Here is a 15,758-nt window from a genome sequence, read left to right as displayed (position 1 = left end):
TATTTATACAAAGGGGTGCAGCAAGACTTATTTCTTAGAAGAGGACAGAAAAAGAGTAGAATATGAGTCCAGCTGCAGATTTTGTAGGTGTTGTTAATTTAAGCACTTGATTTCAACCAGGATAGTTTTCAGGAGGCTTTAACAGACATATTTTTCTTTTTCAGTCTAAACTGATAAATGATTGACTAGGACAGATTTCTGACAATGGGCATATCTGTATGCTGCGGCAGGTGGAAAAAAAACAGACAAATAGACTGGATGATTACCAGTACTTGTGAAATAAGGTGTAAATGAGTTTTTAATGCAAGCTGGTGTTCCTTCCATGTCATGAAATGTAACTCCTGGAATGCTGCCCTTGTTATTTACTCTCAGTAAATACTCCTATCTATGTAAATGGGAATACTACTATTTATATAAAATGTTTTAATAAATCTATATAATTTTCTTTATCTCTAAATTACCCTGTGGTTTAGCTGGTTGAGCTAATAATACAATTGGAATAGACAGAGATTCTTTATGCCCTTATTTATTTTTTCCTTTATATTTATATTTTTTCTTTCTTTGCTCTGCTTAGTGTAGCAGTTGCAGCACTCCAAATTTATTGCTCAGAATACATACAGAGTTTGGTATAATTACATTTATCTATAACTGTAAAATTTTTAAAAATCCAGTTTTAGTTCCTACACTTTTACTTTTATCCTTTTTCCCCCCAGAAACCATTAAAAAGACCACCATACAAGAAACACTATCTAGGAGTTAAAAGTTTTGTGATGTTGTCAATCCTTGCTGGAACTACATCTAACTGCATCACCAAAACACATTATTAAAAATATTTTAACTTACTGTGCATTGTCCCTCTTGACAGGAGCATTCTGGGGGCATTTAAGAGCCGAGAAATGAAGAACAAAAGCAATATTACATTTGAAAGTATCAAGCGTCTCCAGGTACTACATGATACTGTAAGACAAGGGAGTTTCAGAGATATACAAAACTGCAAATTCCTGCTAAGTTTGAGTAAGAGCCCCAAAATCTATCTTTTGCAGAAATCATAACAGCGTATATTGGAAGGGTGCAGTGCAGGTTGGGTGCTCCTTGGGGCTGGGGGCTGGGCAGGGGCTCCTAGTGGGGCAGGGCTGAGCCTGTCCACCTGCCCCAACAGCACAGGGCACGAGGGGCAGCTAAGGCAGCCCCAGCCTCGGGTTGGGGGGTGGGGGGCACTGGGAATCACTGTTGGGTGAGGTCTAGCCGAGATAGGACTGGGCAGGTGCCTGTGGGTCAGGATCGGGGGTCCCACAGCTGGGCAAGGGCAGAGGCAGGGCTGTGGCGAGGCTGGAGCTGGCATCACTGCAGCATCACAGGACAGGGACTGCTGGCCCCAGGCTGGGCTGAGATAAGGGATGGGGCTGGGGGAGGCCCAGGAGCGGGCAGGGACAGGGAAGGGCTGGGGGACCCACAGGGACCTGACTTAAATTCTCTTTCACAGCTTTGATTTTATGGCAACCAGACTTGAGACTGGTTTTATGTTGCAGAGATAATATTCCACCCAAGAATGCAATATATGCTAAATAAAACATGGGTCTTTTAAAACACCATACAAGTACTTAACCTGAAACATACCTTAGTGCGGTGTGTCAGTCTTCATGAAACTTGTACAGATTGTTCACATGCCATTTCTGTGGCTTAATCTGTATTTCTCTGTTTTGATGCATCTTCGGGATTCTTGTGCGCTTCTCCTGTAAACTTTTCATTTTTTTGTATTCTTTTTCCCAAAATAATCAAGGTTACATTCATTACTTCTCATCAAGTACTGTGATCTCCTATGATTCATTAAGTGATAACAACTACATTACCTGATGGAAAGGAGAGTAAAAAGAACGGTAAAAATTTGAAAACTAATAAATAAAACCTAAAAGCACAACCCTCCCAGCATCAAACTTCTCCAAGTGTTTTTCTGTCTCCCTCTGGTTCAGTTATTGGCAGCTGGTGTTCTCCTAGAAACTGATCTCATTCAAATGCTTAGCCATACTAGTGGCACTGTTACATTGTAGAAGAAATGCAGAAAAATGTCCACTTTTCTTTTTCCTTTCCTTTTTTTTTTTTTTTTTTTTAACCCCAGCTTTTCGTCATATGATACACTAAGACAAACAACTTAGGAAAGCCGTAAGCCCTCAAGACCTGTAATTTTTTGTCAGACAGTAAACTTGAGAGATTTCTGAGATAAACTAGAACAATGGCTATTTTTTATGGTAAGTGACAGTGTTGATGGAAAATAATTCAACAAATTAGGTAAAGATACAGAAGGAGAGAGAGAGATTGAGAGAAAAAACTAGACACACACAGACTAAAAATATCTCAGTGAAATGAAGATTTGAACTGCTTTTAGCTGTGGTGAAAGGTTATGCCAGCATAAGAAATACTCCCATATGTGTGTGGAGCAAACTATCAAGTTGTCCTAGTAAAAGACCAAGCTGGATTCTTATATACAAGAGGCAAAACAATATTGATAAATTCAATACAAAACTCTATGCCTCTGTAACATGTTGAAACAAAAGGCATAGAAAAAAAGAACAAAAATAATTGTACCTGTGATGTACCATATTTTCATTTGATTTCAATTTTGGATAAAATAACTCTAGGATGCCTTTATTCATATATTTCATTCAGATACATACCTTAAAAATGGTTCAGAGCTCAGTATTATTGTCTGTGTGTTTGGAAAAATGTAGGCATTTGGCACCTGGCACATCCCTAAAGGAAGTTTCTAACATATTCTCCTTTTCTAGTGAGCAAAGAGCAGACAGAAAATTTAAGCCTTCATTTATTTAGTGTTATTGGAAGAAAACAGAAATATAACAGTGCGGTGAGGAGACAAGAACGATTAGGTTGGCCCGGGAGCCTATAGCTGGAGGTCCTCCCATGAAACATATAGAAGGAGAGGATGGCTGCATGGGTGTACATAAGCATATTGATTGTTTGTGGCAAGTTGAGCTTATGTACCAACTTTCTTAGATTGTTTATTCTTTTACTAGGTTCCTGCTTGGCCATCTCCTGCTAAATGTCCAATGAACAGGAGAACCTGGCTGCTTGGAATGCATCCTCAGGTGGCAAAATACATGCTGTTAATATTCATGGCAAATAGAGAACAGACAGAACACCCTCTTGTGGGTAAGGGAGAAGGCACAAGGCAAGGGAAAAGGGAGAGAAGTAGGAATAAAAGAAAATGCAGTGAGTGAAAGCAATACTGCCTCACACAAATCTGGAGTCCTGAAGCAGCTAGAGCTTCCTGCAGTGCATGTCCCAAACGACAGGATCAGTGAGGCACCACATAAGAAGCACCAAACATACAGCATCCTTATTGCCACAGTGGCATCAGACCAGGACATAGAATCACAACAATGAAAATGTTAACTATGACAAATGTTTGGCTTTATCTGACAACTGAGGAGTAAGATTTTGGTCATATTATTGGTTCATATTAGTGCCTGGCATAACTGCAGTATACTGAAGAAACGAGAAAGATTTCTGCAGTGTACAGTGGCTGAGGATCAACAAATGTACAATATACTCAGCACCACAACTATGGCAGGTCTGGAGACAAGATCACAGCTGGGCATAACATGGAATAGTTAGTCTCCTCTCACAGCGTTCATTCTGAATCTCTCACGACCATTTACTGAACTCCATAAAGTGGCAGAAATGTTTAACAAATGTTTCAGTGATGACACTTCTACCATTTTTCTTAGAAAAAGACTCACTTTATATTGGTCTCCAAGGACAGAGATAACCCAGCAATTTCAGTGCAAATGACTTAGCAAATGACTGAAACTTGACTGCTGAACTCAACATTTTATTGTCAAGTTTCCCAGATGTTCAGAGAGTATGGTTGATAGCAGAGTTGCTAACCCAACTGCCACATTATTTTCTCATAGAAAAGAGGGAAAGGAACTGAAGGAATTAGGAATTCTGAACATGGGACATATCAGAATAGGAATATAAATACAGAAGGGGAATGATGATTTTGCTGATCTAAGAAACACACAGAAAATCAATATTGCAAGTTTCAACATTGTGTTAACATTACATTTCTACACTCAGCTTGCTCACATGAAATATCCTTGATGCATTTTCAAAAAACCAATGGCTGGCCCATGGGATGTAACAGACTAGAAACAGAGGGAAAACAGAGGGAAAATTTGTTTCAAAATTCCCAGATAAAAAAAGATTCCAAAAACCATATGGTCTTTGGGACACTTTTACCCCCCAAAGTTAACATTACAAGTCTTATGCATACTAAAGGTCAATTTTTCAAGCTAGAGAGAATGATTTGGGCATTTGACTACTCAGATCTTTGAATACTCACTCTACAAACAATCCATATGGACCAGCAGCGGACTTAAAATACAGTGAATCTAAAGCTTACTAAAAGTGGAAAAGTGGCTGCAGACTTTCAACTTTACAGCACTGAACTGGTCTGTTCAGTGTTAACTCCATGATACCTTGAGAAACATCTATAAATTTTTAGTATGTTTGAATTAAGAGGTAATTCTTGTAGCTAAAAGCTGTCTCTAATCAGAATTTTCATAAATATTCATGTGATCAGTGTTCTTTTATTATTCTGCCCATTTAAGATTATGATTTCTCTACTGGGATTCATTACCTGCTAGGATGAATTCCATAAAAAAAAAGTATTTTAAAAATGTGCATAATGAATATGAAAGAGACTGCTAAGACCACCTTATTCAGTGTATGTCAATAGAAGATAAGCTGATATTTTTAGGCTCACATTTTTACCACGTCCAGAAAAGTATATTTTTATAAGTAAGTCCTGATGAAAATCATAGCTTATTGCCCAATTTCAGAAACTCATTTCTCATCTTTCACTATCCAGGAAAACAATAAATATTAAAAACTAAACTCCTATCAGATAGAGTAATGACTGTTCTTAGACAATCATTTATTTAGGAACTTATATTGCTCTCTTAACATGTCAGAACATTTCTCAGTGCAAAACAACAGTCAACCTTCTCTTCTTCCTCACATATTTTCAATAAACTCTTTTTTCAACTCAGTAACAAAACCACATAACAGGTACAGCGTAGTCTGTATGCTGAACTTGAATATTAGGCAAAATGCATAGCAGCAGAAATGATTCAAGTCTCATTATTTCTCCTTTCTTCATTTCTCACTTTCTTACCACTCCCCCATCCCTCCACAACTTAATGCTACTTTATTTTATTATTTCCTCCAAAAGTCATTGATTTAAAAGATAGCATATCAGCTATAAAAAGAGATTATCTCAGACCAAAGTACCTTCTGGCATACAAAATGCAGGACAGATTTCAATATGAGGCAAACACAAACATGATTCTCAAATCTTAATTGCTCTGGAGTAATCTTGTTCTGGTGGGCTGAAGAATCTTACAATGACAGAAGACAACAAAGACAACAAATCCTACTCCAACTTCTAAAGCTATATCATGTTGTACCATTAGCTGGACACAAATTATTGAAAAGCAGAATACATGAGCTGTTTATTTGACCAGGAGGCTCTTCCATTCATTGCTGTTTCATGGAACATTTCCAAAAGCAACTTTGTGTGCCTAAAGGTATCGCATGTATGCTTTCCTTCCTTCATAATTTACCCTCACACTTCTAAACTAAGTAGTCCATTCAAAAGCATCACTTAGGCTTTAAATATTCTCATGAAACAAGTAAAGTTATCCAACTTTACAGACAAATAAGCTCAGGGGTAAGCCCACATCCATCCCAGCTGATGTTAACAGTCCAAATCTTAGTCATCTAGGTCCCCTCAGTGCTGAGTGAAATATAACAAACTTGCCCAGGGAACGATTCCTTCCAAAGATCAATGGCTGAGAAAGACTGTTGAATTACTCTCTGGAGGGTCCCCTGGCTACAGTGCGATTTCAGACAAGTAGCTTCAGCCAGACACATTGAACTCTTCAGAGGCTGAAGCTAGATGAGATAATTTACATCCACAGAGATTGTTGAAGCATAGAGGAAAGATACCATAAGATCTGATTTTAGGCATCTAAGCTGAAGGTACTCTAACAGTCAGTGGAGCTTCCGATCTGCTTAGTTTTCTGAATTAGCACTGGAAGCTCCATGGACTATGTAGGTGTGACTAAACTCAGACAGCATGTTACGCAATTGTTACCATACTTCTGTTACTATTCACTTCACTATCTTGAGGGTAGTGCCTATAGGCTGGAGGACAGGACAGTTCAGAATGACAAAACGAAGAAATGGAAGTCCAGAAAAATAGGACAACATTTTGCGCGAGTAACCACATGCTTCTAATCTTGTTCTGAAAATGTGAACAGCAGGGAGGAAACACAGGCTAAATAGAAGTTCTGCAGAGAAAAAAGAGTGGTTGTTCATGGCTTTCAAGTTGAATACGTGCCGATGGTGTCACACTGCTGTGAAAAAGGCACGGATTGTAGTGGGATATACAATCACAGTAAACACACAAGGATAATCTCTCCAGGCTATTCAGATCCAGCAGTAGTTGTACAGTGCTGGCCACCACGCTTCAAGAAAAAGGTGGGCCAAGTGAAGAGAGTTTGGGGAGAAAAACAAATTCAGTCAGAAGTGAAGAAAACATACATAACAGAAGGCTGAACAAAATGGGGTTGTTTTGTCTAAAATAGAAAAAAAAAATAAGAGGAGATGTGACCAAAATCTTAAGTTACGTGAAAAGCTATAAAGAGGAAGAGGATATTGTTTTTCTTTATGGCTCTAGCAGATAGGTTTGAAAAATATAAAAAAAAAAAATCTAGTAAAAACTGTGAAATATCATAAGAAACTGTTTGGAGACACCCCATCTGTGGAGGTGTTTAAAGAACAGATTAGACAAGCTTGTCATGAATGACATAGAAGTTTCTCTGAAAGACAGAGAGATTGATTAGATGATCTCTTTAGGTCCATTAGATCTTTAGGTCCCTTTCCTTTTATGATTTTATATCTGATAGGAATATCTGAACTACTGAACTGAACTATCTGAACATAGTAGCAGAGGAAGTACTAGTAGTCACAGGATTTCTCCCAACTCTTTCTGAGGCTTCCCATCAACCTGGGCAGCCCCACAAAATGAGTTTCTTAGCCTCCTTTAAGCACTGGTTTGGAGCTCTCAGCATGCAGCTGACTGAATGAAACTGAAGCACTCAGGCCCTATCAGGTAGGACTATTTTCCAGTGTTAGAGTACTGGAATAAATATATTCCATGAGAAGAATTCATTTTATCTTATCAAAGTCAATCTTTCTTTAACTCCTCTTTATCTCTTCACCAGATATATATAAATAGGTGGTTCTGGGAGTGCTTCCAAACACATTGAACACATTGCTCCCACATTGTGATAAAATCCAGATGCATACCAGCCACTTCTCAATGCCTTGATTCTTGCAGAAAGAAGACAGACCAGAATGGATTTAGAGCATGCTCTAGCCAGCTATGAATCATCAAGGACCCCAGGGCATACAGTAAGCACACCTGAGCTTCAGAAGGATATATGTGTAATACATCAGATGAATGGCATATTTAGCATTTACAGTGATGTTTCTGAAATCCTACTCCTGTTATCACATCAGTTGAGTCAGTGGCAAAAATGTGCATGCCTTCATTGAATTTTTCTTACACAAAACTCACTTGAGGTACATAAGGACTCTACCTCTGGAGATTATTTTTATGTTTTCTTTAACATTATTCATGTCAGTTTGTTTCTAACATAACTCAACTGGAAATCATTGGAAACTAAACAGAGAAAACAGAGAAAATATTGTATTACCAGCTACTGGAAAAACTTTAATTATAGCATATGACTTACTATAGACAAAAACTTGCACAGAATCATAGTGAATATTGGATCACACATATCAAAATGAAAAGGGGAAAAAGCTAGTTATAACTACTTTCAGTTTCTCTAGTAAAGACCAAAGGTTTCAGGGGTTTTCTCTCCTAGAGAGCTTTCTGCTGTTATTATTCTTTTCTTGATTTCATGTGGTCCTAATCCTATAGTTTTTACCCAAGCAAAACCACTAGCTTATAATTAGAATCAAAAAGATTAATACCTAGGCCCTATGCTGGCAAAGGCAATAGGGATCTTCTAATGTTTTCTGGGGATTTGGAGGTATATTATGAGGAGGCTACATAAAACAGACTTCCAGTATGACATTGCTCAGATGAACAAAGTATGTATCAATTCTCAAAACACTTTAGAGATGCAGTTTTGTCAAAAGAAAATTATAATTAAGAGCTTGTTATCTGAATACTGTGTTTCCTGAAAGACTACACAGGCCTTAGAGATATTTTTTATCCCATCATAAGAAATCACTGATATGAAATATCCCTTTTTAAAAGCACAAAATTAAATCAGAAATCATTTTAAGTAGCTACATCCTCTGATTTTGATTAAGGTGCACTGATGCAATAAAGATAAATTACTAATTTCTGGGGCCAAATTATCAAGATTGAAACTGAAGGGATTTACCTTCTAAGAGGTAACATTAATTGTTGGCAGTTAATGGCAGAATTATAGTTAATTTTCTTTTTATATAAAACTTTATTGAATGAATTGAACCATATGCTCTGTCTCACAATGAGAAACATCAATAAACTCTTACAGCAATTTCATTTCATTTCTGTGTTGTAAGAGTTCATGTTATTCAGCTTAGATACAGCTGCACAGCATTTGGTCATTTTGCCTGGTCATTTAATTTGGTCATTTAATCTTATGTCAGGGAAAGAAGACCATTTTTCATTCACATTTTATAGAATGTTTGTAGTTTGAATATTCTATGTCAAAACTAATTTATCAAACTAAGTTCAGAGGTAGGAGAAGGTTAGTTCATTCTAGGAACTGAGGTTAACAGCTAGAAAGCCTCAGAAGTCACGACAGGGCCAGTGACAGCAGATGGGGAATTTTCAGAACTACCAAAATCTTCTTATTAGCCCATAGCCCCAAAGTACTACAGTTCCCCTTTCCTCCTTCCTCTAACCTCTAGCTCCATTAGGAGCCTAAATCAAGTATACCTGAGAAGGGAAGATACATTAGCAAGGGGGCTGCATGGCTGGAGAAAATCAGAGTGGCAGGTTTCTGAATGATTTCTGTAGAGTGTTTTCAGCAGCCTTGAGCAGAAGCATTCTGCCCTTGCACAAAGCAGCCACACAGCAATCTATTACAGTTGTGCTCTCACCATGTCTACCCTTTCCAGGGGACACCAGAAGCCTAGTAAAATAGCAATGAATCTGCACAGCCTAATTACTTCCTTTGTTCAACAGTAAAAGACAAAAGATCTTTCATCTTAATCTCATGTTACTGTTTTTCACACTTTCCTGGCCCCAGGTTCTCAACACAGTGACAAGCTAATTCTATTCTTCCAGATCTTTTTTTCCTATGTCTTTCTTTCTGTTAATCACATTCTCCATTAAACCTACTGAAGAGATTAAATAATAATAACTGAACTAATACAATGTTTTCAGATCAATACCCTGCTTGTTTTGTGTTCTGTGTCTTTCCCTATTGTGCTTGAGAAGCATGACACAAACTGAAGCAGCCAAAGCAAGTGAACATGATCTCTGTAATATCATCAACATGAAGACCTGAAAACCATGAAAAAGGTCCTCCTCTATCTGCAGGTTGCTGCTGTATGAGTAGAGAGTGAAAGAAACAAAATAATTCATGCATCTTTTTCGCACCAAGAGAAAACACTCCTGAGCTTACCACACAGCATCACAAATGGCCACTTGTCCCATGATCTCCCCTTGTGCATACGTAAAACGGCCATAACCATCTGTCAGCAGGCACTCCATTCTGCTGTGATCTCTATACATACTTCTTTACGCTTTGGAAACAATGACTCAGAAGAGCTCCTGCCATTTAAAGACTCTAATGAGCTTAGACAAGGTTTTATGAATAAATGTTGAAGGAACTTGCTTTGGTCCATCTTCACAGTTTCTTGCAGTTTTGAATTCTCCTACTCTGCCAATACAATTAAAGTATAGCTAATGACAAAGATAAATCCACAGTTTGCTCTTAGTTGTATCACAGTTTTCTGACAGAACAAGGCTGAGACAACTGTGGCGTGACTTGACCTATCCAATGTTTAGCTCATCTGGGCTGACGTAGTTGGACAAGAGTAAATATTCCAACGAAGGAGGAATGAGCCTATTAATAATCCCTCTTAAGCATCTCTGACTGACTGAGCCACTTGGTCTGACTATTTCCTTCGAAAAGGAATGATGCAGTAGTATTAGTTCTTTTGGGAAAATCCTTGACCTTACATAACTGAAGGTAGTTCTGATGTCAAATACAATATATTCAGTAATTCTAATTTTTTCTCAGTTGAGAAACAGCAGAGCCCATTGCAGTGGATGCTCATGATGAGACTAAAAACTACCTCAAGTTATTTTGCATAACAACCAGCAGTCACACTCAGGAAATTCTTTCTGAAGAAAAGGCCAATAAATTTGAAATTTGACCATGTTTTCTTGGATACCTCCCAGGAAAATACTGTGGTTGTTGCTGACTGACACGTTCAACTCTAACTTCTGTAGAACTGATTGTCAGATGCAACTTCAGGTCAATGCTTTTAGGTGTACAGTATTTGAATTTGATGGACAATGTGGCTAAAACATTTCAGCTACCATTGATTTCTTGTATGAATGACAAAATAAAACTTCTTCATCAACAGACAGATCAGACTGCTGGGTTAAAAATTATTTCAACTCCATGCAGTCACTTTGTTGCCAACCTCCTCCTCCCCACCCAGCCAAGGACCCATGTCAAGCTATGGATAGATCCTTGGCAGCCATTTTCATGACATGGTTGGCTTAAGCAGGCATAGGAGGCATTCCAGCACTGAAAATTTAGCTGCAGGTGGAGAAATGCAATCTGTTATATGCAGTGGCAGTCATCTCCACACATTGACTTTTATTATAATAATTTTTTCTGGCTCACAAAAAATGTATGATCATAAGCACTTAGTGTAAATCTATTGCTGCATATAGTATCTCCATCAGTGCATACACAGCAATATGACTGAAACTGTTGGTTTGTCTTTCTAGAAAATCTTTAGAAGTGGCAAGCCATTTATGAATTCTTACTTTGTTCAGTGGATGTAAGCATTCCTAAATAGCAAGGAAAAGGTGCTTCACTTCCATCTCTTAATGAATGGGTGAGGATGCCTCAAAGACCACAGAAAGATGTATAGTTAGTAACCAGCAACAATCTCTGTTCGTTGTAATGGATGAGTGTAGACTTGGCCAGCAGTTGCCTGATTTTTTGAAGGCCTCTAAATGCTGGCAAATCATTTTCTAAGGATCTTCTTTGTTTAACAGGCAGTAAGGCATTTTAATGATTGCTGATTTTACAAAACGAAGTTGTTTCTGTATTGATCAGAGTAATTCAAAAACACTTGAATTTCTATTTGGATTTTGGCTCAGAGTCACTGTTAATTGCCCTTTATAAAATCATGCAGATTGGAAGGGACCTCCAAAGATCATCTAGTTCAGTCTTCCACTCAGAGAAGGTCTAAGTTGCCTAGTCTCATCAAATTTTGAATAAGCCCAAGGATGGAGATTCTACAAGTGCTCTACGCTCCTGTTTGACCACCTCATGATAACATTTTTCTTACACTGTGTCAGAATTTCTAATTTGTGCCCATTGTCTCTTGTCCTTCCACCATGCACCTCTGAGAAGAGTCTAGCTCCATCTTCTCTTCACTCTCCCATTAGGCATCAGCAGAGAATAATTAGATCTTCTCTTTGCCTTCTTTTTTAAGGCACATAAAGTGCTCTCAGCTTCTCTTAATATATCCTGTGCTCCGGTCCTCTAATTTTCCTGTGGCCTGCACTGAACTAATTCCAATATTTCAATACTTTTCTTTCTTGTGCTAGGAGGCAAAGGTGGACATTGTACTCCAGCTGCAGTCTCACAAATGATGAATAGAGGGAAAGGATCTTTTCCCTGGACCTGCTGCCTACACTCTTGCTAATAGAGGCTAGTACGTGGTTGGCTCTTTTTCCCTTCAAGTGTGTACTGCTGATTCATGTTTCATTTGTTCTCCACCAGGAAGCACGAACCTTTTCTTACAAAGCTGCTTTCTAGCCAGCTGGACTCTAGCCTGTACAGTTACATGGAGTTTTTCCATCAAGATGCAGGACTTTTCATTTGTCTTTGCTGAACTTATCTTCCCTACCTAATCTTCCGTCAGATTCATTTTTTCCATATATTTTTGTGCCATAGCAGAAGAAAGTGACACTGATCATTCAGTTGCAAATTTTTCCTTCTTAATTCAGACACCTGATTTCCCAAACTGGCCTAGAGCTTTTTGAGTCACTTAGCAAGTTCAGACTCAGCTGAATCTACAATCAGCACACAGCTGAAGTATGCTACCATGCAATAGCTGAAATGTGCTACCATGCTATATTCAAATGCAACTTTCCATAGAAGGTACCTGCAAAACTTTCCTTTCATAACTGATTACGATGTGGCTATCCTAACCCCTGTAGTGTCAAAGACTGTGTAAGAGACTCAATATCTTCAAAAAGTAGTGAGAAAAATATTGATGGAATATATTTTCACTGATACTGGTCATCCTAGAACATGAATTATCTTCTATTTATCACTTGTGCAGAAACACCCATCATTTCAAACATTTCAGAGCCTATTAGCTCTTACTTTCAGTATTCTGAAATTTCTAAAGCCTCCTCACCTCTTTATCAAAGGAAACGTCTGTTTGACAGCTGCAGGCAAGAATCTTTGCCAAGTTTTTTTTTTGTTTTTTTTTTGTTTTTTTTTTTTTTTGTTTTGTTTTTTTTTTTTTTTTTTGCTTCAGTCCACTGGTCTTTAACTGGCAGACTGACTGGCAGGCTAAGGATTTTTCCTCTTTCAGATAGAGAAGTCAGTATTTTTGAACGTATATACAGAATGATGATCCTTTTCTGCTTGTCTTTTATGTCCAAGAGCATGATGTGGATAATTCCTAATGATCTGGTATGGTTGTTGTTGAAGATCATACTTCCAGGTTTGACCATCAGTATACACATTTCTTCAGCATAAATCCTCTTCCTACTTTTTTCCTCTGCAATCATAAACATCAGAGACTGACTTAGCAAAGATATGACACTGAAATCCTTTGTCTTGATCTCAGCCTCAAAATATTTAAACTAAAATTCTTAGCAACAAAGCATGGCTCAGCATAAAGACAATGATGCTTCCTTATTTTTATTTGTGAAATTGAAATCTCTGGACAATGACAAGGTTTGCAGGCAATAAATCAGCTTTCAGCAAGACTATGATTCTGGTTTTAAGAACAGCAGGCCTGCAGTGACCATATAACGGCAAATATCTTCACCATACAGCTATTTTTGTCTGAGATGCCCTGTCTTGTTTGCTTCAGGATAACCTGAAGGCCTGTTTGAGTATGATTGCCACAAAACAGGTTGACTTAAATCACACTCTGCAGAGTATTCTTAGCAATGTTATATCAAGAATGAATAAAGATGATAAAACAAGATGATATATCAAGATGAAAAGTAATTCAGAACCCCCATAATGTCTTTTTCTCTTGGAAACCTTATCAGCTATAGTCAAGGCAATGGTTTCCTGTTTCTGGAGTGGCTCCACAGATGTCCCACAGCCTGGAAACCCGGGGCTAAGCATGTCCAGCCAGCAGCAAACAAGCTTGCTTATTTATTTATTTATTTATTCATTTATTTATTCATTTATTTATTTATTTATTATCATCGGCAATGTGACCGACAGCACAGAGCTCTAGCAACTTTTTGGCTGCTGCAGTATAGGAATGGAGAGAGGGAGTAACTGGGGATGTCCTGGGCTCTTTCTGCACAGCATCCTGCAGGCACAAGGCTGCCTCCCCAATTAGCCCTCCTGACATGCAGACCAAAGCTGCCCTCTTGTGCACACAGAAAGCTCCCCAAGCCTTTTGCTCCTCTTTATTGAGGTTGTGAGTTAGCTAGCTTTTTTGCAGGAACAGCAGTACTTCTGTTTCATGTCTATCTGGAATGAAAATCAACAAAATAAATTAATTGCTCCCCAAAGGAGAAAAAAAGTTTTAAGAAGAGCAAAACGATCAAACCTAAACAAAATTCTGGAAAGGTTGAAGAGGGTCAGGAAACTCTGAGTTTGTGGCAACTCACCAATGAAGCCCAGGAATTCAGCTGTCATAGAAGTTCGTGAAGCACTTCAGGCCAAAGTGACTGGGTAGATGACGGTCTAAAACCAGAAATTAAGCCTTCTTCATGAAGGTTTGTCAAAACAGAAGCCTGCAGTGAGGAAATGACTTGTCAAGTCACTTCTAGCCATCTTTAACATTAAGATAGTTGAGACAGAAATCATCAGCTACTCTGGGGCTCTATCCTTGATTAGTCCCTAAATACTACCATAACAATAACAGTATAAGCTTTCAGTAAAGAAAAAGAAGTACTTGAGTTTATGTCTAGAAAAACAGAAGCAGAAAAATAAAGGTTTGCTTTTGGTTATTTTGCTCCCTAAGGAGAAAAACTAAAAGTTTTTGTTCAGATTTTAAGAGGAGTGAAAGGTATTGTTTTCTTTTCATTTTAGAAACAGCAAGAAGGTAAAATCTGGTCTTATCTGGACTCTGGCAATTGACTATAAAGCTTACCATGACTGCTTCCTCATTAACAGGAGAATTAATAAAGGATCTACATCTTTCATAACTAATGCTAATCATTACTGAAATTAAATTGGTCTTCACAAAAAATGAACAATTTTAAAATCTTACCAGCATCTCAGTCCTTAAAAATTATTTCAAAAAAGAACTTGAATGATACTACCAAGCTGGGAGGCGTGGCTGATACACCTGAGGGCTGTGCTGCCATTCAGAGAGACCTGGACAGGCTGGAGAGCTGGGTAGAGAGAAACCCCATGTGGTTCAACAAGGGCAAGTGCAGAGTCCTGCACCTAGGAAGGAATAACCCCAGGCACCAGTACAGGCTGGGGGCTGACCTGCTGGAAAGCAGCTGTGCAGAGAAGGACCTGGGAGTGCTGGTGGATGACAAGCTGACCACGAGCCACCAACGTGCCCCTGTGGCCAGGAAGGCCAATGGTCTCCTGGGGTGCATTAGGAAGAGTGTTGCCAGCAGGTCGAGGGAGGTGATCCTGCCCCTCTACTCAGCCCTGGTGAGGCTGCATCTCGAGTACTGTGTCCAGTTCTGGGCTCCCCAGGACAAGAGAGACATGGAGCTACTGGAGAGAGTCCAGTGTAGGCCTATGAAGATGATCAGAGGGATGGAGCATATGCCCTTTGAGGAAAGGCTGTGAGAGCTGGGCCTGTTTAGGCCTGGAGAAGAAAAGACAGAGGGGGGATCTTATCAATGTGTACAAGTATCATAAGGGAGGGTTTCAAGCGGATGGGGACAAACTCTTTTCAGTTGCCCCGTGCGACAGGACAAGAGGCAACAGGCACAAATTGAACCACAGGAAGTTCCGCCTGACCGTGAGTGGGAATTTCTTCCCTGTGAGAGTGACGGAGCACTAGACCAGGTTGCCCAGACAGGTTGTGGAGTCTCTTTCTCTGGAGATATTCAAAACCTGCCTGGATGCAACCCTGTCTAATATGCTCTAGGTGACCCTGCTTGAGCAGGGAGTTGGGACTAGATGATCTCCAGGGGTCCCTTCCAACCTCAACCATTCTGTGATTTAGAATCAAAATTAAAATAAAGTAATGGGGTGTGAAAGTTTTCAAGGTGATTTTCACTG

Source organism: Rhea pennata, chromosome 1, assembly GCF_028389875.1.
Source record: "Rhea pennata isolate bPtePen1 chromosome 1, bPtePen1.pri, whole genome shotgun sequence".
Lineage (NCBI taxonomy): Eukaryota > Metazoa > Chordata > Aves > Rheiformes > Rheidae > Rhea > Rhea pennata.
Note: the sequence above shows the minus strand (reverse complement) of the source record.